The sequence below is a fragment of the Choloepus didactylus genome, chromosome Y (assembly GCF_015220235.1).
Source record: "Choloepus didactylus isolate mChoDid1 chromosome Y, mChoDid1.pri, whole genome shotgun sequence".
NCBI lineage: Eukaryota > Metazoa > Chordata > Mammalia > Pilosa > Megalonychidae > Choloepus > Choloepus didactylus.
In genome coordinates this window covers 43,323,369-43,348,357 of record NC_051335.1, presented here as the reverse complement: position 1 = coordinate 43,348,357, position 24,989 = coordinate 43,323,369, and the positions used below count along the sequence as shown (strand labels likewise).

General features: G+C 39.6%; 2 pseudogenes; one reads left to right on the top strand and one right to left on the bottom strand.

The window, feature by feature from the left end:
• Positions 1-24,989, bottom strand: part of LOC119524119 — an 81,644-nt pseudogene that overhangs the window by 4,682 nt on the left and 51,973 nt on the right.
• On the top strand, positions 1,739-1,838 carry LOC119524333 (annotated as a pseudogene).

The window sequence follows — 24,989 nt, the reverse complement described above, 5'->3', positions numbered from 1 at the left end:
TACCTTAAAAATCCATAACTGATAACAAATGCTAACCATCATCTGAGCCTTCAGTAAGTCATAATCATTGGCTGGTGGAAGGGTCTTGACTTGATGGCTGCTGACTGATCACGGTAGTGGTGGTAGTGGTAGTGGTGGTAGCTGAGGTGGCTATGGCAATTTCCTAAAATAAAACAACAATGAATTTTGCATGTCAGCTGACTCATCACTACACTAAAGATTTCTCTATAATAAGCAATGCTGTTTAATAGCACTTTACCCAGAGTAAAACTTCTTTCAAAACTGGAGTCAATCCTCTCAATCCCTGCCATTGTTTTATCAGTTAAGTTAATGTAATAGTCTAATCCTCTGTTGTTATTTCAACAATATTCACAGCATCTTCACCAGTATATTCCATCTCAACAAATCACTGTCTTTGGTCATCCATAAAAAGCAACTCCTCATCCTTTCAGGTTTTTTTGTAACACTGAAGCAATTCAGTCACATCTTCAGGCCCCAATTCTAAATCAAATTCTCTTCCTATTTCCACCAAATCTGCAGATACTTCTTCCACTAAAGTCTTGTACTTCTCAAAGTCATCCAGGAGGGTTGACTCAGCTTCTCCAAAACTCCTATTAATGTTATTTCAACCTCTTCCAGTGAATCATGGATGTTCTTACTGACATCTAGAATGTAAATCTTTCAAGAAGGTATTCAATTTACTTTGCCCAGATCCATCAGAGGAATCACTAGGCAGCTACAGCCTTACAAAATACCCCACTTAAAGAATAATACTTGAAAGGTGAAATTACTCCTTGATCGATGGGCTGCAGAATGGATGCTATATTAGCAGACATGTAGACATTAATCTTTCTGTACATCTCCCTGAGAGCTACTGAGTAATGAGGTCATTGTTAGTAAGCATTATATTTTGAACGGGATCTTTTTTTCTGAACATAGGTCTCAAGAGTTGGCTTAAAACCATATTGGAATATATGTTCTACCCAACCAGACTTTCTTGTTCCATTTATACTGTACAGGCTGAGTAGATTCAGCGTAATTCTTAAGGGCTCCAAGATTTTCAAAATGGTGAATGAGCACTGGCTTCATCATACTGGTCACTAGCTGCATTAGCCCCTTACATCAGAGTCACATGCTCTTTGAAGATCTGAAGCCAGCCAATGACTTCTCTCTTCCTAGAAAAGTTCTAGATGGCATCCTTATCCAATAGATGGCTATTTCATCTACATTGAAAATATGTTGTTTAGGGTACATCTCCCATCAATTACCTTAGCTAGATCTTCTGCACAAGTTGCTGCAGCTTCTACATCAGCCCTTCCTGCTTCACCTTGCACATTTATGTTAGGGAGATAGCTTCTTTCCTTAAACCCCATGAACCAACATTTGCTAGCTTCAAATTTTTCATCTGCAGCTTCCTCACACTTTCAACATTCATAGAATTAAAGAGACTAGAGACTTTGCTCTGAATTAAGCTTTGGTTTAAGGGAATGTTGTGGCTCGTCTGATCTTCTATTCAGACCATTAAAACTTTCTCCATATCACCAGTAAGGCTCTTTTTCTCTCTTCTATGTGTTCACCTGGGTAGCACATTTAATTTCCTTCAAGATCTTTTCTCCTTTGTTCACAATTTAGCTACTGTTTGGTGCAAGATACCTACTTTTTGGCCTACTTTGGCTTTCTTATATGGGCACGGTTCATAGTGCCCAAAACAACTATAACAGCAACATCAAAAATCACCGATCACTTCAGCAGCACATCTACTAAAATTAGAATAAAGAAGAACAGCATGGCCCCTCCTCAAGGATGACATGCAAATTTGTGAAACATGCCACATTTTTAAGAGAAAGGAAAAAAGCTAGGAAGAATATTTGATAAAATAAGGGCTAAAAACTTCCCAACTGTTGAAAAAGATATAATATGCCAATTAAAGAAACAACATACTCCAAACAGAAAAATCCATGTTGAAAAAGATATAATATGCAAATTAAAGAAACAACATACTCCAAATAGAAAAATCCATGTTTACGCACTCTGCAATGCATACTAATCAGACTCACTCCAAGACACATACTAATCAGACTGTCAAATGTTCTAGAGGAGAGAATACTGAAAGCACAAGAGAAAAGCAATTTACCACATATAAGGGAAGCCATATAAGGCTAAATGTGGACTTCTCATCAGACACCATGGAGGTGAGAAGATAGTGGTATAGTGTATGATACTGAAAGGGAAAAACTGCCAGCCAAAAGTTCTTAATCTGGCAAAGCTGTCCTTCAAACAATGAGGGAGAGTTTAGAATATTTATAAACAGAAGTTGAGAATTTGTAAACAAGCAACCTGCTCTACCAGAAACACTAAAGGGAGAACTGCCAACTGGGGGAAAAAAAAAAGGAAAGAGGCTTGGTGAAGTCAGAGGAGACTATAGAAATTAAGACTATCAGTAAGGATAACTAAAGGGGAAAATTCACCAAGAAAGAACAATCATAAATACTTATGCACCTAATCAATATACAAGGAAAACACTAGCAAAACTGAAGGGAGTAACTGACATCTCTACAATAATAGTGGGAGACTTCAAGATACCACTCTCTTCAATAGACAGAACATATAAAGAGAGAACCTAAATAATATGATAAATGAACTAGACCTAAAATATATATATAGAACAATGCACCCCATCAGCAGGATATACATTCTTCTCAAGTGCTCATGGAACGTTCTCCAGGATAGACCACATGCTGAGGCACAGAGCAAATCTTAAAAAATTTAAAAATACTGAAATTACACAAAGCACTTTCTCTGATCATAATGGAATGAAGCTGGAAATCCACAGCAGGCTGAAAACTAGAGAATTCACAAATATATGGATGTTACACAATATGCTCTTAAACTATCAGTGGCTCAAAGAAGAAATTGCAGAAGAAATCAGTAAACATCTCAAGACAAATGAAATTAAGAACACAACATATCAAAAACCATGGAGCAGCAAAGGCAGTGACAAGAGTAATATTTATAACCCCAAATGCCTATGTTAAAATGCCAGAAAGTGCAAAAATCAAAGACCTAACTAAACATCTGAAAAAAAGCTACAGAGAGAACAGTCAACTAATCCCAAAGCAAGCAAAAGGAAACAAATAACAAAGATCAGAGAATAAATAAATGAAATGGGGCACAAAAAAGCAATAGCAAGAAACACAAATCAAAAGTTGGTTCTTTGGGAAGATAAATGAACTTGACAAGCCCTTAGCTTGACTGACAATGACAAACATAGAAGATACAAATAAAATCAGAATTAAGAGGCGGGCCATTACAACAAACTCAAAAGAAATAAAACAGATCATATGAGGATGGAATGAACAACTGTACACCAAAAAAGCAAACAACTTATTAGTACAGTTTCCTAGAAACACATGACTAACCTAAACATAAGATGAAACAGAAGATCTCATCAAAGTAATCAAAGAGATTAAAAACCTCCCAACAAGAAACATCCAGGAACAGAGGGTTATATGGGTGAATTTTCCTAAGCTTTCCAAGAAGAATTAAAGGCAATCCTGTTGAAACTTTTCCAAAAGACTGGAGGGAACACTCCCAATCTGATTCTATTAAAGCCAACAGGACCCTGTAACAAAAACCTGATAGAGATCCTACAAGAAAAGAAAACTACAGACAAATAACGCCAATGAATACAGGTGCAAAGATTCTTCACAAAATACTTGCAACCAAATCCAAAGGCACAAAAGAATTAAACACCATGAACAAGGGAGTTTGATTCAAGGTATGCCAAGAGAGGCTCAATGCAACAAAATCTTAGTAATGTAATACACCACATTAACAAATCATGAGCATCTCAATCAATGGGGAAAAGGCATTGACAAAATCCAGAATCCTGTCTTGATAAAACCATTAGGAAAGACTAGAATCAAAGGAAATTTCCTCAGTAAGATAAAAGGCATACATGAAAAATCCATAGCTACTACTATACTCAATCATGAAGGACTGAATGCTGTCGCTCTACAATCAGGAACAAGTCAAGGATGCCCATTGTCACCATTCTGCTAAAAGTCCTAGCTAGATGAATTAGGGAGGAAAAAAAAAGAAAAGGAATCCGAATTGGAAAAGAAGAAGAAAAACTTTCACTATTTGTAGATAACATGTTCCAATATTTAGAAAGCCTCAAACAAAGCTACTGGAGTCAATAAACGAGTTTAGCAAAATTACATGACATAAAGACAACACTAACAAATCAGTAGTGTTTCTGTGTACTAGTAAGGAACTATCAGAGGAGGTAATCTAGAAAAAAATTCGACTCACTACAGCAACTAAAAGATTAAATATCCAGGAGTAAACTTAACCAAGGATATAAAGGAGCTGTATACAGAAAACTACAAAACATTGCTAAAAGAAATCAAAGAACTAAACAAATGGAAAAACATTCCACGTTCACAGATTGGAAGGCTAAAGATCATTAAGATGTCAATTCCCCCTAAACTGATCTAGAGATTCAATGTGATACCAATCAAAATTCCAAGTCTACTCAATTGAAATGGAAGGGCTCATCATCTGTTTTACACATTGAAAAGAAAGGAGGAGTTGAATAGCCAAAAACACCTTGAAAAAAGAATGAAGTTGGAGGGCTCATGTTTTCTGACTTTAAAGCATATTATAAAGGCATGGTTGTCAAAACAGCATGGTACTGGCATTAAGATAGACATATTGATCAATGGAATCAAATTGAGAGTTCAGAAATAGATTCTCAGATATATGGTCAACTGATTTTTGACCAGGCTCCAAATCCTCTCAACTGGGACAGAACAGTCTCTTCAGTGAGCAGCACTGGCAAAACTGAATATCCATATCCAAAGAAACAGGACCCAGATCTCACTCCCTATAAAAAAATTAACTCAAAATGGATCAAAGACCAAAACATAAGACACAATACCATAACTCCTAGAAGAAAATGCAGTGAAATGCCTTAAAGATCTAGCAAAAGGCAGTAATTTCCTAGACTCTCCACTCAAAGCACAAAGAACAAAAGAAAAAAATAGATAAATTGGACCTCCTCAAATTTGAATATGTATGTGCTTCAAAGGACTCTGTCAAAGGAGTGAAAAAACAGCCTACTCAATGTGAGAAAGTATTTGGAAACCATGTATCTGATAAGGGCTTGATATCCAGAGTATACAAAGAAATTCTACAACTCAACAACAGAAAACGAACCAAATTATATGAATAGACATTGTTCTAAAGAGGACATACAAACATTAGACACTGTTCCAAAGAGTAAATACAAAGGTTAAAAAGCACATGAAAAGATGCTCACCTTCAACAGCTATTAGAATAGTACAAATCAAATCACAGTGAGATATCATTTCACATCTATTAGAATGGTGACTATTAAAAAAAACAGGAAATTTCAAAGTGTTCTGGTTTGCAAATGCTGCCATTATGCAAAATACCAGAAATGGATTGGCTTTTATAAAGGGTGTCTATTTGGTTACAAATGCATACAGTTGGAAGGCCATGAAAATATCCAAATTAAGGATTCAATGTCCGGCGCCGCCCCGCTCGACCCCTGTTCCCCGGCCGGCGAGGGGAGAAACAAGGGATGAGAGAGAGAGAGAGATGCAGACCACGCAAACTGACCTGGCTGGAAGTCACGACTCGAGCCACACGGCGGTTGCGAGAGCAAGTCTTTTACTGAAGCTAGATAAGCATTCTCTGTTACAGGTTTCCACGCGGGGCAGAGTGCCTCGCGGGAGAGCAGCCTCGATGTGGCCGTCAGGTACGGCTCCTAGTGGGCTGTCTCTCCGAGGTTCGCTTGGGCAAACTCTTAAGTACTCTACTCATAACCAATGATCTAGCGCCGCGCATATGCACTCAATTGGCAGATAGGAATAGTGAGTGTGCACGTCATAAGCGGAAGCAGGATATGGGCGCCATCTTGGCTCATTCGATGGGCGGGGGGACTTTGGAGCAGGTTTACAGCGCATGCGCTATGCCCGTCCCGGGAGACGGCTCTCCACATCTCCCCCTTTATTATTTATATCGACCCAGTGTCCCCAGTGATGAGTGTGCTCCCGTGAACCCAGATGGCTCACAATTTGTTCCGGTGCTTTGGGGAGTCTGGACTAGGTCTCAGCCATTTAGCGGCGGAGCCTCTAGCACCGACCAGAATGCTCACCTCATATGGAGACAGGAGAGTCCGTGAGCTGGAAACAACATGACTCTCCCTGCAGTGCTTTGCCTTGCAACTGGGGGACAAAGGCGGGGGCAGGGATAGCATTAACCAGAGTCGGAGGCGTCACTAGGCGTCCCTATGCATTGGCTAGAGTCAAGTCTGGCCACAACTATGACTCTGCCTTAGGGACCTACCTGAGACAAAAATTATGACTGCTGGCGTCGCCCGTTATACCCGGGACACAGCTGCGCGCTTAGCTACAAACCTCGCTCCCGAGTGCCCCGCCCGAGGCGGCCAGGATGGGGTATGGCCATCAGAATGGTCGCTGTTGGGGGTATCAAAGGTGGAGGACATAGCCATCATAGTGGTAACACGGTACTGCCGCGCTTGAAACAGGCGTTCTAGCAAAGATTTAACAATGACTAATCCCACCAATGGTCCCTCCATCAAGAGAATCCAATTAGTCAAATTGGGCCAAGAGAACCAAGAGGTGACTTGGTCCCACAGATTTTTTACAGTCTCGCCCAGTGTGGAAAGGTCGAAACTAACAGGCTTCAATTTCCTAATGTTCTCAAGTCCCTGAAGGTCGGATTTCACTTGGTCGGAGAGATTGGTGAAGTTGGGGAGATAAGTGTCCTTGAGCCACTCGGCGACATCTTGCTGCTCCTCTGTCAAGTTCACCCTAACCGGGGTGACACAAAGCCTCCCGAATAACCATCGGGTATCACACGTCTGCTGGAGAACTCTCCAGAGTCCATCTATTTCTAGTCCAAGTTCATCTATCTCCGCTAGGAGTTTCTGAATGGCCTGGAAATTTAAGTTCAGCATCTGATTGTGGCGGCGTAGCACGTCTCGGGTAAGGTATGCCTCTTGGACGCCTAGACTTAGAGAAGGGGATATTGTTAAGTGAAACAACTTGAGAAACAGGGCCAACCCAGTCGGTTGCCTTGACGGGGAGCCAGACATAACTTGGGCGATACACTAGGATAGCGGGGCGGCGAGGCATCCGGGTCTTTGGAACGGTTGCAGACTGTAGGAGCAAACCCCGGAAGGAAAAGGCACCTTTGAGTCTCATTTTTACTCAAGATCCCTTCACAAGACTGGCGGCTCTTCCCTGTAACGTTAAGAAATTCAAGCAAGACTCCCTTACTTAACTCGCCATTACCAGTTTCACAAGTAGCATTCGCCGCAACTGTGGTGTTGACAACCTTGACAGAGAGGTTAGCAAAAGAGAGGATCAGTGTGTCATTGGTGAGGGGGAAGGACTCGTTGAAGCTTGTGGAGGAAATATTTCTGTCAGAAGGCAGGTGGTGGAGACCTAGAGACAGGGTACGAGTGAAAAACACAGGAGAGGCGGGAGACCCAGCAGAGAATGGGGCCAGGGTCGGGGGATGATGCCACAGGCCCCAAAGACCACTCTCCTGCGCTACCACAGTTCCACTAAAAAAAGAAAAAGGCAGATTAGAAGGATTGCTATAGGAGAGCAAAGAACAGAGTTACCGATCCTCTTTTTGGGCAACCGCGGGGTGGTCAGTCCTACTATTATCGTCTTGTCGGTCGTCGCCATCATCAGCAGGGTCGGAGGCTTGGTCTAATGGTTCAGGTTGTATATTCGTTGGCGTTTCTGACAGCTGTTCCTTGGCTTCTTCAGGTGATGTCACGGTTCTCACCAGTCTTTCCGGAACCCACACTGGTTGACGTCCTGGTTCCTGGGGAAAAACACAAACAGAGCCTCTGGCCCAGCTGAGCACCGGGTCAGGGCCTTTCCACTGCCCCGACAGGACATCCTTCCAACGGACTAGACCTCTATGCTGAGGACTCGGGGAGGTGTGCTGAAGGGCAGGTGTCATGCCCTGTGAATTTTCATTTAAGAAATTGTACGTGAATAAGGCTACAGACAGTTGAGCCTTTGGGGATAGGCCGTGACCTATCCCCTCTTTCTGTTTTTTGAGCAAGTCTTTCAGAGACCTGTGTGCTCTTTCAATGATTCCTTGCCCTTGAGGGTTATAGGGGATGCCATGTTTCAATTGGACACCCATGTAGGGGGTTAGTACGAGTCTGGAGGTGGCACAGAGGTCCAGTCCTGCTGAGCCGGGGGACGCACGAATTTGATCGGATCCTGTGTTGTCGAATGGCATGCAAGGGGGTCCGTCGAAAGGGCGGACCCCCTCTTCCCGTTTTTTGGAATCTGCTCGGGGCGGCCAGAGAGGCGTCTACCCTGCGCATCGAAAACCGATTTACAATCTTCTGCGCGGTGGGGGCCTTTGTGGCAACGGCCACACGGCCTGGTTACTGCACCTGGTTCGCCAAACCGTTGAGTGGCAGGGGGCTGACGTCTATTGGGACAATCTCTCTTAAAGTGCCCTGATTGGCCACAGCCATAGCACCCGTTAGACTTTGCCCCTAAGGTTCTCGGGCCTTTTGTAGCCACCTGTAGGGAGCTAGCTAGCATGGCAGCTAGACCTGCATTAGTTAAAGGGCTGCCAGTATCTCTACAGAGCCTGACCCACTCTGTCAAATTTTTTGCTCTGTTTTGTGCCAGGATAACTTTGCACTCCTTGTTGCACTGCTCAAAAATCATTTGCTTAACCACAGTCTCTGCTACTCCTGGATCTGAGAAGATTCTCTCAGCTGCGGTTTGCATCCTGGCTACAAAATCCGCAAATGGTTCTGTGGGGCCTTGGTGTATATTGCTGAGTGAGGCCTGAGCCTCTCCCTTACCTGTTAGCTTTTTCCAGGCACCCACAAAACAGCGGAAGATCTGGGCGTAGACCTCTTGTGGGAAACCCGTTTGGTTCTGGGCATGGGCGCCTCTCCCCAACAGCATGTCAGCATTCCACCCGCCACGTCTCCCTGCCGCATTCCTTGCGGCCTGCTCTTCAGCTAACTCCTCAAACCATGCTTTCCAATCTATGAATCGGCCTGACGGCAAGCAAGCACGGGCTAGCTGAAAAATATCTGCGGGTGTATGATTTAGAGCAGAGAGGTTCTCGATCATGTTCAAGGTATAAGGGGCATTGGGGCCATACTGATGGACGGCCTGCCTCAATTCCCTCAATAGTTTGTAATCATATGATTCGTGCTGATTGCCACCTTGGGGATTGATAATAACCGGGTACATTTCTGAGACTGGCTGCGGCTCAAGTGGCTGGTAGCCACCCAGCATGCCAAAAGGTCTAAATGTTGTGAAAGGGTTCCATCTCCAGAAATGTCTCCCACCACTACCTAATGGCAAAGGGTCCTGAGGGCCTGTGTACTCGGGCGGGGGGTACGGCAAAGGTTGCCCCTCCCCTGACCGGCCCATCGAGGTTTCCGGGTCTGGCAGCAAAGGATAATTACATTTACTGGGCATGGCCACTAGAGGGAGCTCTCGGCGAGGTCCTTTGGTGGGACCGCCCAAGGCGTCAGTTGGGAGCTGGGGTGTCCCTGGGGGTGCAGCGGTAGACATTGGCGGGGCGGAAGGCCGCACGGGTGTGGCGGGAGGCTCCTCCCACTCAAGTAGCGGGGATGCTTCCGCCTCCTCGCCAGTATCGCTATCTGACTCTGAGTCAGAGTCACTGGACTCCGGCGGTTTGCCCTTATAGGAGCCGTCCGCTGACGAAACTGACTGGGTTTCTTGGAGCGCGCACCGTGCTTCTTGCAAGGCAGAGGACGGGCTTAGGCCGGCAGCCGATTCTAGTTCAAGGACCGCACGGACGGTCTCCCATATGGGTACTAGAATCGGGTCCATACACACGCCCGTCTGGCGCGCTCGGTCTATGTCGCGACCGAGCTTCATCCAAGAGGGTAGGCTAAGGCTGCCGGTGCAGGCAAACCAAGGGGCAAAAGTATCAACATCATCAAGAAAACGCTGAAGGGAGCTTTTCCTGACCGAGATACCCCGTTGTTTCAAAAGGTTCTTTAAGGGAGCTAAGAGAGGTGAACTTCCGGACTGCCCCATGATTGCAGTCGGCACTATACTTCAGTCACTCGGAGAGCTCTTCCGAGTCCCCCGGGGTCACCTGAAAACCCACGGGCCCTAACTATCATGTAATAAGACGCACTCACCTTCTCGCGTTGATCAGGCGCGGGAAGTCCGCCGTAAGCTCGATGCGCAGCGCTGCTCTCCTCACAGAGGGACCGTCGAGAGCGAGGCAGGAGGAGGAGCGTTCCCCGTACGGGCCACCACTTGTCCAGCGCCGCCCCGCTCGACCCCTGTTCCCCGGCCGGCGAGGGGAGAAACAAGGGATGAGAGAGAGAGAGATGCAGACCACGCAAACTGACCTGGCTGGAAGTCACGACTCGAGCCACACGGCGGTTGCGAGAGCAAGTCTTTTACTGAAGCTAGATAAGCATTCTCTGTTACAGGTTTCCACGCGGGGCAGAGTGCCTCGCGGGAGAGCAGCCTCGATGTGGCCGTCAGGTACGGCTCCTAGTGGGCTGTCTCTCCGAGGTTCGCTTGGGCAAACTCTTAAGTACTCTACTCATAACCAATGATCTAGCGCCGCGCATATGCACTCAATTGGCAGATAGGAATAGTGAGTGTGCACGTCATAAGCGGAAGCAGGATATGGGCGCCATCTTGGCTCATTCGATGGGCGGGGGGACTTTGGAGCAGGTTTACAGCGCATGCGCTATGCCCGTCCCGGGAGACGGCTCTCCACAATTCAACACGAGTATACCTTCATCAAAGGAAGGCAAATGGCTTCTGGAAGACTTCAGTTAGCTGGGAAGGCAGGGCTGGTGTCAACTGATCCCAGGTTTTTGTTCCAGCTCCTCTCTCAGCCCCCATGCTTTCTTCAAAATGTTGCTCTTGGGGTGTTTTGTCCTCTCTCAGCTTCTCTGGAGCAAACACCGGGCTAGAATCTCCACAGTGTCAGCAAAAGTCTGCTTTCAGCAGCCATCTCCAAAATGTGTCTCTCAGCTGCTCTCCAAAATGTGACTTTCAGATGCGCTTTTATATGACTCCACTGATCAAATCAAAGACCCACCCATTCAGGGTGGGGTCCTACCTCCATGGAAATAATTTAATCAGACATGTCACGCATAGTTGATTGAGTCACATGGCCATGGAAACAATCAAACAATTACAACCTAATCAATCCTAACTGATCTACCTCCACAAGACTGCATTAAAGAACATGGTGTTTGGCGGGACATAATACATCCAAACTGGCATACAAGGGTTGGAGATGATATGGAGAAACAGAACACTTACTTGCTGCTGATGAGAATATAAAATGGTATATGTACTGTGGAAGATGGTTTTGCAGTTCCTCAGAAAACTAAACACAGAACTGCCCTATGAACCAGCAATCCTGTTACTTGGTATATACCCAAAAGAACTGAAAACAGGAACACAAACTGCCAAAAGATGGGAACAATCCAATGTCCATCAACAAATGAATGGATAAACAAAATGTATATACATGATAAAATACTGCTCAGCTGCAAAAAGGAAGTCCTGAAGCATGTGACATCATAGATGAACCTTGATATTGAGTGAAATAAGCCAGACAAAAAAAGACAAATACTGCATGATATCACCAATATGAACTACTTATAGTATGCAAACTCATAGCATAAAATCTAGAATATAGTTTACCAGAAGATAGATTGAGGCCAGAGAATCGGGAGCAGCGGCTTGAAATCTGCAGTTTTTACCTAGACTGAACTTAAAGAACGGAAATGGATAGATGTGATGGTAGCACATTATTATGACAATTAACAGAGCCGAATTGTGAGTGAATGTGGTTGATATAGGAAGTTTAGGGGCATATATCACCAGAAGGAAAGCCAGAGGTTAAAACATGGGACTATGTAACTCAGTAAATCTTGTAGTGGACGATGACTGTGATTAACAGTAAAAATATTTTAAAAACTTCCTCCATGAACTAGAACAAATGTACAAAACTATTAGAAAAGAGTTAATAATAGAGTGGTATATGGGGAAAATTCAACTACGTCAAACTATGGACTAGAGTTAACAATAATGTTAATATTCTTTCATCAACAGTAACCAATGTACCACATTAAAGCTAGAGATCAATGACAGGGACAAAAAAGGAGTACAGAGTGTTCTGGGTTTTTTCTTTTCTTTTTTTTTCTTTCCTAGAAGAATGAAAAAGTTCTTAAAATGATCGTGGTGATGAATGCATAACTACGTGATGATACGGTAAGCCAGTGACTGTATACTTTGGATGCACCATAAAATATGCAAATATCTCAGCAAAATTACATAAAAAGGAAAAAAAATCACATATCACTATAACAGTTACAATATCAAAATATTACAAGAATTACCAAAACATGATGCAGAGACATGAAGTGAGCACACGCTGTTGCAAAAACTGTGCCAAAAGGATCGCTTGACAAGATTGCCACAATCCTTCTACTGAGAAGTACAATTAAACGAAGCACAGTAAAATAAGGTATATCTGTATTCAAGGAATGCAAGGATTGTTCAACATAAGAAAATCAAACAGTGAAATATACCACATGAAGGGAAAAAAAACATTATCATCTTAACTGATACAAGGAAGGCATGTGACAAAATCCGAAATCCTTTGAAGATAAAAACACTCAGAAAGCTAGCAATAGAAGGAACTTTCTCAACATGATAAACGACATTTAGGAAAAATCCACAATAAATATCAAACTAAAGACGTGAAAGACTGAAAGCTTACCCCCTAAGATGAGGAGCAAGATAGGCTGCTTACTGTTGCACTATTATCATTACTGTAGTGAAGTTCTACCCAGAGTAATCAGGAAAGAAAAAGAAAGAAAAGGCACCCAAATTGGAATGGAAGATTTCAAATTATCCCTACTTGCAGGTGACTGGATGGAGAGGGAAAGAAAACTCCACAAGAAAGTTACTAGAACTAATAAATTTAACAAAGCTATAGAACACAAAATACATGTATACAAGTCAGCTGTAATGAACATTAGTAATGAACAATCTGAAAAGGAAATGAAGAAAAATATACTTCCAGGAGCATAAGAAGAATGAAATACCTAGGGATAACTTAACCAAGAAGGTGAAAGACATACACTGAAAACCACAAAACATTGCTGGAAGAAATTAAAGCAGCCCGAGATAAATGAATAAATGTCCATGGATTGGAAAGCTTAGTATCATTATTTCCTGAGGAACAGCAAATTGCTTTCAACAGCAACTGCAAAATTCAATGGAATCCCCATCAAACTTCCAAAAGAGTTTTTTGCAGAAATAGATAAGCTCATTGTCAAATTCATATGGAATTGCCAGGGCCCCCAGTAGCCAAAAGAATCTTAAAAAAGAAATAAGTAGGAAGACTTAAACTTCCTGATTTCTAAGCTTACTACAAAGATACTGTAATCAAAACAGTACAGACAGGACAGACATAAAAATCAATGGGATTACAATCGTGCATCAAGATTTAAATACAGACAGCTACAGCCAGTTGATTTTTGACAAAATTGCCACATCCACTCAAGAAAGAAAGAATACTATATGATGATACTGTGAACAACTGATTGTACACTTTGAATGACTGTATGTTATGTAATTATATGTCAGCAAATTGCATTTAAAAAAGAGGGAAAGAAGAGCTTCTTTTACAAATGGTGCTTGGAAAACTGAAAATCCATTTACAAAAGAATGAATGTGGATCCTACTTCTCATCATATACAAATATTAATTTAAAATTGATCAAAGACCTAAGAGTTAATACAATAAACCCCTTCAGAAAAACACAGGAACATTGAACTAGGCAATGAATTTTTAAATTTACACCAAAAGCAAGAGTAACAAAAGAATGACAGATAAATGTGACTTCATCAAAATTAAGAACTACTGGCATCAAAGGACAGTAGAATAAAGTGAGAAGACAACCTAAAGAATTAGAGAAAATTTTGGATAGCATAAGTCTACTAAGGGCTTAATATCCAGAAAACATAAAGAATTGCTACTACATTTAAACAATAAAAAAGACAAACAACCCAATTAAAATGAGCCAATGATTTGAATACACATTTCTTCTAAAATGATGCCAGGTAAATGAAAAAGTCAAATTATTAACCATTAGGAAAATGCAAGTCAAGATCACAATGAGGTAATACTTCACACATTAGGATGATTATTAAAAAACTGAAAATAAGTGTTGACGAAGATGTGATGAAACAGGCACCCTTGTACAGTGCTGGTGGGAATATAAAATAGTCAAGTCACTGTAGGAAACAGCTTGACTATTTTCAAAAAAGTAAACATGCCATCAATATGTGACTGACAATTCTATACCTTAGTATAAACCCAAAAGAACTGAAGCAGGGACTCAAACAGGTATTTGTACACCAACGTCCATTGGAGTTTATAAACAAAGTAACTCTAAGACGGGAGCAACCTAAGTGTCCATCAATAGATGAATAGATAAATAAAATATGTTCTATCCACCAATGAAATAATCTTCACCTGTTAAAAGAGCTAGTACTTGCTACAACACTGATGAACCTTGAAAATATTATGTTGTATGAAATAAGCCAGACATAAAAGGATAAATACTGTATGTCTTATAGGAAATACTTAGAAAAAGCAAATTCATAGAGACAGAAAGCAGAACAGTGGTTGCTGGGGTGGGGGGAGAAGCAAATGGGGAATTATTGCTAAATGAGTATCAATTTTTGATTGGGATGATGAAAATAATCTGGAAATAGATAATGGTGAAAGTACTAGAGTGCTATCAATGTACATAATGTAAAACAATTATTCCCTAAGACGAGTAACATGATTTTTATTTTATGTATATTTTGCCACAATTAAATTTTTTTTATTTTTATTTTTATTTTTTTATTTTTTTATTTTTATTAAATTCAGTTTTATTGAAATACATTCACACACCATACAATCATCCATGATATACAATCCACTGTCCACAGTATGATAACATAGTTATGCATTCATCACCACAATCTATCTCTGAACATTTTCCTTACATCAGAAAGAACCAGAACAAGAATAAAAAACAAAGTGAAAAAAGAACACCCAAATCATCCCCCCATCCCACCCCATTTGTCCTTTAGTTTTTATCCCCATTCCTCCACTCATCCATACACTAGATAAAGGGGGTGTGATCCACAAGGTCTTCACAATCACACTGTCACCCCTTGTAATCTACATTATTACATAATTGTCTTCAGGAGTCCAGACTGCTGGGTTGGAGTTTGGTAGTTTCAGGTATTTACTTCTAGCTATTCCAATACATTAAAGCCTAAGAGGTGTTATCTATATAGTGCATAAGAATGTCCACCAGAGTGACCTCTCGACTCCACTTGGAATTTCTCAGCCACTGAAACTATTTTGTCTCATTTTTAACGTAAAAAAAAAAGTACTCAAAAAATAAATCTCCAGGCCCAGATGGTTTCTCTAGAATATTCCACCTAATGTTTAAAGAAGAATGAAGACAAATTCTATAAAATGCCTTACAGAAAATAAAAGGAGGGAACTGCGGGTTACTGAGCATATACCTCGACTTACCAGGTCTGGGCTAGGGGACCTGCGCAACCCCTAGGGAGGGTAGTGGGTACGGGCGGTCAGTGTCCTCCACAGCCCCCTGGACCTAAGGAAGCGAGGTCGAAGGCAGGCCCCATTTCCTCACCCAAAATACCACCGGTGGGGGAGGCTTGCCGGAGGAAACCGCCCTTCCCCCAACCGCCCTTTCCCCCACTTCCTTATCTTGCCCGTACACTCCCCGTTGCCAATGCAACTCCCATCACCACCAGTGCGCATACATTGTTGCCAGACACCGTTGCCAGAGCAACTCCTGCACCTTTTAGAACAACCTCCGTGCCCTCTTAGAACCAATCCTAACCTCCGCACCCTCTCAGAACCAATCCTAGCCTTTATCCCCTCAGCATTGGCTTGTAACAACCCCCGCCCTCTATGCCAGCCCATATAACCTGTGCTCACCCCGGAATAAAAGTCCTTTTGTTCTACCCTTACTGGAAGAAGAGTGTCTTATCTTTCCCTTCTCGCCGCCCTCCACACCTTGCACGCCTCCCGCCGGGGACCTGGCCAAGTCCCCCGCCTCACCCTCGCCTCCGGGAAAGAGCCCCCGCCGCCGGTACCCTCCAAGCAACGCCGATAGCCGAGGGTTCAGCAACCGGCCGCCCCCCCCCCCCTCAGACGAATCAACTGCGACCGCAGGGAACATTTTATGAGGTCAGTGTATTTACTCTGATACTAAAATCAGATATAGCCAATGCAAAAAAAAATAACCAGAGATCACACATTGTCAGGAAGAAACCATATGTGGTATAAAGAATTCTAAAAATTCAAAAGTAAAAACATAAACAATGCAATTATAAAATGATAGACATGATGAAGTATTTCACCAGAGGACATATAGATAGCAAAGAAACCCATGCAAGTATGTTCAAAATCACAGATGATTATAGAAATAAAGAATTTAATGAGATATTACACACAATATTATAACAGCCAAAAATTAAAAATCGTAACCAAAGCAAATTGTAGCTAGGATTTGGAGAAATTCCATTTCCTTCACCAAGAGATAGAACTGAAAACGGTACAGTCATTTTGGAAAACAGTTTGGCTGTTTCTTAAAAATCTAAACATGCACTTAGCATACAACCCAGCAAAGGCACCCCTGGATATTTTTCTTAAAGAAATGAAGTTACATATATGCACACGAAAAAAAACTCGAACCCAAATATTCATAGCAGTTCTTTAATAACACAAAACTGGCAACACTGAATTCACAAACTGAAGTACTACTCAGCAATAAAAAAGAAACACATTATTGATATAAGCATCAACTTCATTGGATTTCAAGGGCAGAAGGCTAAGTGAGAAGTCAATATCAAAAAGCAAAACTGCTGACAGACAAAATTACTAAGATGGAAAATAGTTCAGTGGTTGCCAGGGACTAGAGATATTGGTAGAGCACATGTGACCATGATTACATAAGACATAACTTTACCTTGATTGGCATGGTTGTTACAAAACTATACATGTGATTAAACACATATAAGTACAGACATACACTGTTGTGATGTCAATTTACTGATGTTGATACTGTACTAATGTTACGTAAGATGAAATCATTAGGGGACACAGGTGAAGGAATTGCAGAACTTCTTTATGTTATTTTTTTAACTTCCCATAAATGTAAAATTGCCTCAAAACCATATTAAGAGAAACTAAGAGGTATAACAGATTTGAGAGAAAGTAGATTTTGAAGACAGTAAAGAATATCTATGGTTTATATAATAATTGTCATTTATGTAGAATATCAAAGCAATGCAAGTGAATAAATATTAAGTTATTATTCAAAAAAAGCTTTCCTGAAATTTTTAAGAAAAAAAAAGCAGTTAGTATGTACTCGGGAATACTGATATAAAACCAAGCATACCTAATTCCTGGATTTTAAAGCTAACAGATGTTTAAAAATTCTTCTATTAAACCCATTAAACCTAATGAATTTAAAGTTATAAAAATATTTTTTTATTGAATGGTTTTCCTCTAAGGAGACTGCCCTTCTAAGTAAGACCAGATACTTTTAAGTATTTAACCTTAAAGTATACACTATGTTCTCTAAGAGTGCATGCTACTATTTTCCAGTTTTATATTAACATTTTTTCATTTTTTAATATGAAACTCTTAACATGTAGAGATAGAAGTGAATAAAACCACTTAACCAAAAAAGAAAGAAAAACAAAACAAACCATTTAACCAAGTGATTAAAAATAAACACCACAAATAAGGGACAAAGGCACATGATGTGATATTCTGAAACACACACACATACACCAAAACCTACTATTATTCCAGCGCAAAGTAAGCTGAATCTAATAATGTGGAAACAACAATACAAACCCAAAATGAATTGTATAAAATAAGTGGTCCAAGTCTGAGGAACCTATGTAGATTAGAGGAGACTGTCGTGTTTCTAATTAAAAATTAAATTAAATTTCCTGGATTAGAAACTCAAGAGAAAAAGTCTGTTTAGGACATTGAGAGTATGGAGGAAATGAATATGATAAACAGATCAAAGTATTGTATTTATGTTAAATTTCTAAAGTTCAATAAGTATACACTGTGACTGTGTAAAGAAGATTCTTACAGAAGAAATAGTTTTTAAGTGTTAAGAGTTAAAGGACATGCTGTACCCAGCATAATCCCAAATGGCTCAGTAAAGAAATATATGGATAGGTGGATAATTGTCTCATAACATTGCTATATATATGAGAGGATAATGCAAGTGTGGCAAAATATTAAAAATAGTGAATTGAAAACACTTTCTGATTCACCTCAGAGATGCAAAGAGCTAGAAATATATAGCTCCTATCCTTACGAAATGGACAGACTGCAAATAATAGTCTAACTCACCAGAGAAGTATGGTCACAGGCAAATACCATCCTGAAAGCTAGAGACACAGGTGGATGCAAGGAAACACAAGACCCAAGAATTTGTTTACATGGGCAAATGTTCCCAGAAGATATACGTAATTATAATTATACCAATAGGAAGATGAAACTAGAAATGTTCACAAACTGCTAGAGTATAAGGTGGAAAGGCATGACAGAAAGAAAATTCTAAGTGCCTATCACAGGGGAGTTCCCACTCTTGTAAATTTTTCCTCCAAATCGCACCAAGCTCTCACAGGAAGGAAGAATGTGGGAGAACATACAGAAAGCATACCGGTGATGCTGCTAGCTGGGGAAGGGAAAATACATTCTCTGTGAAATACACTTAGGCCCATATCCCTTAAAAAATAAAAGGCTTAACTGCAAAGAAAAGGCACATAAACCTCCAGCCTTGTATTCCTCCTTGGTGGAATATAATTACAGGTAGTGGAACCGAATTCCTCCAGCACCTATTCCTCCCACTTCAACTTAAAAAAACAAAAAAGACTTAATCGGCAGGAAGAAGTACTTCATGGCATAGACAACACATGAGAGAACAATGCTGCAGGTATGGAAAAAGAATGGTGGGGGGGGTTTTATCCCAGTAAGAAAAGGAAATAAAATACTTACAAGGACCACATTTCTGAGAATGAATTAGAAGATCAGAGAACTCCACTACTCCACCACATTTCACTCTCATCCTAATAAGTCTTAAGCAAAAATTAGTCAATAACAGCTGGGAGGCTTAAAAGAGATAGTCTGTCTACAGGGGATAACACAAAGAGAAGGCACAAATCTAAAATAAGCAACCAAATAAAAGTCACCGCAAAGACTGACATCTCCAGTTCTCACAGCAACACTAGAACCGATGTTCAATACTGATAACCAAACACACTTGCAAACAAATCCCAACACTTAACCATATTAACAGAAGTCCAACACTGAAGACACAACATGTCTGACTATTAGAGTTGAACTGTGTCCCTCAAAAATTAAGTCCCAAGTCCTAATCCCCCATGAATGTGACTTTATCTGGAAATGGGGTCGGTGAAGATGTGGTAATAGAAGGTCAAACTGGGTAAGTCCTTACTTTTTTAAAAAAGGGATATGTGACGGATATAAGTCTCCCTGACATCGTAGGACATGCTCCAGAGAATGAGTCTGGTTCTGGCATCCCGGGATTGAGAAAGCCTTCTTAACCAAAAGGGGGAAAAGAAATGAAAAAATGAAGTTTCAGTGGCTCAGAGATTTCAAATGAAGTCGAGCGGTCATTCTGAAGGTTATTCTTATGAGCTACATAGGTATCCCTTTTTAGTTTCTAGTGTAGCAGAATAGCTAGAAGGAAATAACCTGAAACTACTGAACTGTAATCAAGAAGCCTTGATTCTCAAAGATGACTGTGTAACTATATAGGTTTTGTTGTGGGGCTAGGTGATTGTGAAAACCTTGTGTTGACACTCCTTTATCCAGTGTATGGGGTAATGAGTAATAAAGATGAATGAATGCACAACTCTATGATCAAACTGTGAGCTATTAATCGTACATTTTGGATAATAATTTGGTGTGTGAATATATCTCAATAAAACAGCATTTTTTTTTAAAAAAGGAACATTTAGACACAGATAGAAAAGATATAAGATATGAACAAGTAAAGACAGAGGCAGACACTGAAACTATGCAGCCAAAGGCCACAGAAGCTAGAAGAGAGACATGGAACAGGTTATTTCTAAAACACTTCAGAAAGCCGTTGGGTACTCAGTTTAAAGAATACATAAGAACCCCAGAAGTAGGAAGAGGTAAGAAGGATTCTACCCTAGTGTCCTGCAGGGAGCACAGCCCGGCCAACAACTTGATTTCAGACCTCCAGGCTCTACTTAGAGAACAAACATGTTGTTTTACACCACCCAATTTGTGGTATGTCACTATAGTAAACCTAGGAAATTAAAACAAGGGCTTTCAACCAAAAATTATGAGGAATACACACAAACTGAATGAGGCATATGAACAGATGACAGTCTGAAGAGACAGCAATATAAAAAGATTCAAATATGGCACAGGTATTGGGCCTAAAATTTTAAAAAACTATCATCAATATGAGAATTGAAAAGGTGGACAACATGAAAGATCAATAGGTTATTTCAGCAGAGACATGAAAACCTTAAAAAATCCAAAAGAAATACTAGAAATTAAAAACATCTAGACATACAGAAGGAAAACATCAGCATACCGAAAGGTAAGTCAACAGAATTTACACAATGAAACCTAAACAGAAAAAGTGAAGGACGAAAACATACACAGAGCATCCAAGAATTACAGTGTTTAACATCAAACTACATACCCTATATATGACTAAACACACAGTAAGATACTTTTGAAGAATGGACAAGAGTTTTCCAAAGTTAGTGACAGAAATAGAATCACAGGTCTAAGCAGCACAGAGAATCAAATAGACTAAACAAAAAACAAAATACAAACACACACACACACACACACACACACACACACACACACACACACACACACAGCCCAAACAAAAAATATCAACACCCAAGAATATTATATTGAAACCAATGAAAATCAAAATCAAAGACAAAATCTTGAGAGAAACCAGTGGGAAAAAACAGTTTACCTTCAAAGGAATAAGGATAAGAACAGGTGATTTCTTTGTCAAAAACTATGAAGCATAACGAGAGTAAACTGAAAGATCTGACATGAAAAAAAGGCCCAGCAAACTAAAATTCTGCATTTAGTGAAATTAAACCTTCAAAATTAAAAGTGAAATAAGACTTTCTCAGAAAAACAAAATATGTTATTCCACAAGAAATAGTGAAAGCAGCACTTAGAGAAATTTGTCATTGTTCAGAAACCTGGATCTAAAAAAAGAAATGAGTGATGTTACAACTGGACTAAATCACTTTTAATGTCTTTTTCCTTCTTATTTATAATTGTTTTAAAAGACAGAAGATTGTTTAAAACATAATAGTAAAAATTCTTGTGTTTACAGCACATGTAAAAGTGACATATATTACAGATATGGACAGTAGGAATTTGGAATTTACTGTTACAAGGTCCTTTCAGTACACCTGAAGAGGTATAATACTGTTTCAAACTGAAATCAAATTATTTTAAAAGGCATAGTGTAAAACACAGGACAGTACTAAAAAAAATAGTAATTATTTCCTTTTAAAAAAAGGTGTAAATAAAATCGAAGTTTAAAAAGTGTTCAATTAAAGAGAACAGGAGGAGTAAAGAAAGAACAAATGTAACATAAAAACAGCTGGAAAGATGGTAGATTTTAATCCAATTATATCAACAATAATTTTTTAAAATGTTTCAATTGCCTTTCTGGACAAGAGGAAACAGTCACATTTCAACTCGTCTGTCCCACTAAATACAGCTTCACACTCAGAATATTATATATAAAACAAACAAAAGAAATAAAATACTCTAAAATGTTGAGAAAAGAGGAAGATTGGCTAGGGAATTTGGGACTTGAGGAATGATAAAATAAACACCTTACAATAAACCTCAGAACAGAACAGTAGAAGCCACTCCTCTCAGTCTTTAGAAAAGGCTGATCTGGTTCACATGGTACACATACACACATCTCATGCAGAAGAGGTCAAGTTAAAGCCTGGATTTTGACCTGGCTTAGTTATAACTATAGAAACACCCCCTCAACCCGCAAATGGATACTGAGGAGCCTGATCGATCATTTCATCAGCAAATAAAGTCTTTCTCTATCCTTTCTGGGGTGATATCAAAGGATGCCAAGAGAAGAGTATGAATTTTCACCATTATGTGCCCCACAGAGTCTCTGAACAAGCAAAAACTGAAGAACCAATTCCTTATTGCTCCAGAAACTATAGTTAGAGGGTTGCAGTAACTTGGCCAGCACCAAAGCAAGAGGAAGGCCACTTAGAAAAGCAGGAAAACCTTGTGGTATTCTTGATGGCTTGAACCCTATCACCCCACAGCTCAGGGTGGAGGAAACAAAACTACTTAAAAAAGGCTTAATATCCAGAATTCATTAAAAAAAACTACAATCCAATGACAAAAATTCAAACACCCAACTAAAGAATGGGCCAGGAACTTTTAATACAAATTTCTCCAAATATACACATTGTAAATATGTTACCAGAATAAAAATTGGAAATCACAAAGCTGTACAATACAAAGATGAACCTTAATGTAAACTATGGCTCACAGTTAATAATATAATTATAATAGTATTGGTTCATCAACTATAAAAAAGCTACCACAATAATGCAAAATCTTAACAACAGGGAAAATTGAATGTATGGGATGACTTACATAGTAACTCCACTTTTCACATAGTTTTTCTGTAAAAATATATAAACATATATGTAAACATATAAAAAATAACAAAATCCAAACACACACACAGGAACAGAGAAAAATGTACCATGAAAACACTAATCAAAAGAAACTAATATATTTATTAATCCTGGACAAAGCAGAGCTCAGAACAAGGATTCTTATCAAGGTTCAATAAATGATAATTTATTGAATTTTCCAAGTAAACATAAGAATCTTCAACTTGTTATGTGAGTAACAGGGTTTCAAACTACTTGTAGCATGAGTGTCAAGTTTATGCAATGGAAAAAGAACTGTATATTCCAGAAATGGTGCTGAGAATACTGGATATCCTTAAAAGGATAAAAATGGAGCCCTTCCTCAAATCATATACAAAAATTTAAAGTAAAATGGTTCAACAACCTAAAAATTAGAGTTATAAAGAACAAAAATCTTCTAAGAAAACAGCGGAAGACTTTCAGAACCTTAGATTATGCAGTGGATTCTTAGAGGTGATAATAAAAGCAAAAGCAATAAAAAAGACACTAGGACTTTTTAACATTCTCAAAAATAACTTTTCTCATCAAAGAACACTATCAAGAAAGTGAAAAGAGAGCCTACACAATGGGAGAAAATATTTATAAATCATTTATCAGGTATCAGCATAGCATCCAGAATACAACGAAAACTCCAACAACTCAGCAACAAAAGGACAAACAACTCATTTAAAATTGAGCAAAAACAGAACACACATTTCTCTAAGAGGATAAACAAATGGCCAGTAAGACAATGCAATATTATTCAGCCATAAAAATGAAAGAAGTTCTGATACATGTGACAACATCTATGAACATACATGTATGAACATGTGATATGAATGAACTTTGAAACATTATGCAGAGTAACATAAGCCAGATACAAAAGGACAAATATTGTATGAACTCATTGATATGAAAGAATTAGAATACACAAAAATCATAGTGTCAGAATCTAGGTTACCAGGGGACAAATACTGTATGCTATATGAAATAACAATAAGCAATTTCAGAAGTAAATAAGATGAACTAGAAATTAGTGGAGGGGAATGCAGAATTTCTGCTTATGAGTATAGCATTCTCTTTAGAGGAAAGATAAAGTTTTAGTAAAGGGAAGCTGGTGATAGTAGGACAACATTTATAAATGTAATTAATGCCACCAACTGTACAACTGAAAATGGTTACAATTTTATGTTTTATATGTTACCGCAATAAACAAAAAAGCCCACAGCAAAAATTTAACTTATGAAATATTATCTTGCCTGCTTAGAATCCAAATATAGAATTCCTTATTACCACTACTCTGTGACAACCTACATATGTTCCTATTTCCCTTTTTCTCAATTTTTAATTAAACTGCAGTTATTTTTGTTTTGGGACCTTTAGATTATTTCTAGGTTACCAACATAAACTCTAAAGCTTGGCTATATTTGAACAAAAAATCACCATGTCATGTGGACACCCATGACAAATGCAGAAGAAAAGATCTTCCCTGTACTATCTTCACCATTCATGACTTTTCAAAGCAAGAGGAAAATATTATAAGGGAGAAATGGTAAATGACAGTATTTATAAACTCTGCCTATAATTTTTTTTATCATCATTTTATTGAGATATATTCACATACCACGCAGTCATACAAAACAAATCGTACTTTCGATTGTTTACAGTACCATTACATAGTTGTACATTCATCACCTAAATCAATCCCTGACACCTTCATTAGCACACACACAAAAACAACAAGAATAATAATTAGAGTGAAAAAGAGCAATTGAAGTAAAAAAGAACACTGGGTACCTTTGTCTGTTTGTTTCCTTCCCCTATTTTTCTACTCATCCATCCATAAACTAGACAAAGTGGAGTGTGGTCCTTATGGCTTTCCCAATCCCATTGTAACCCCTCATAAGCTACATTTTTATACAACTGTCTTCGAGATTCATGGGTTCTGGGTTGTAGTTTGATAGTTTCAGGTATCCACCACCAGCTACCCCAATTCTTCAGAACCTAAAAAGGGTTGTCTAAAGTGTGCGTAACTGCCCACCAGAGCGACCTCTCGGCTCGTTTTGGAATC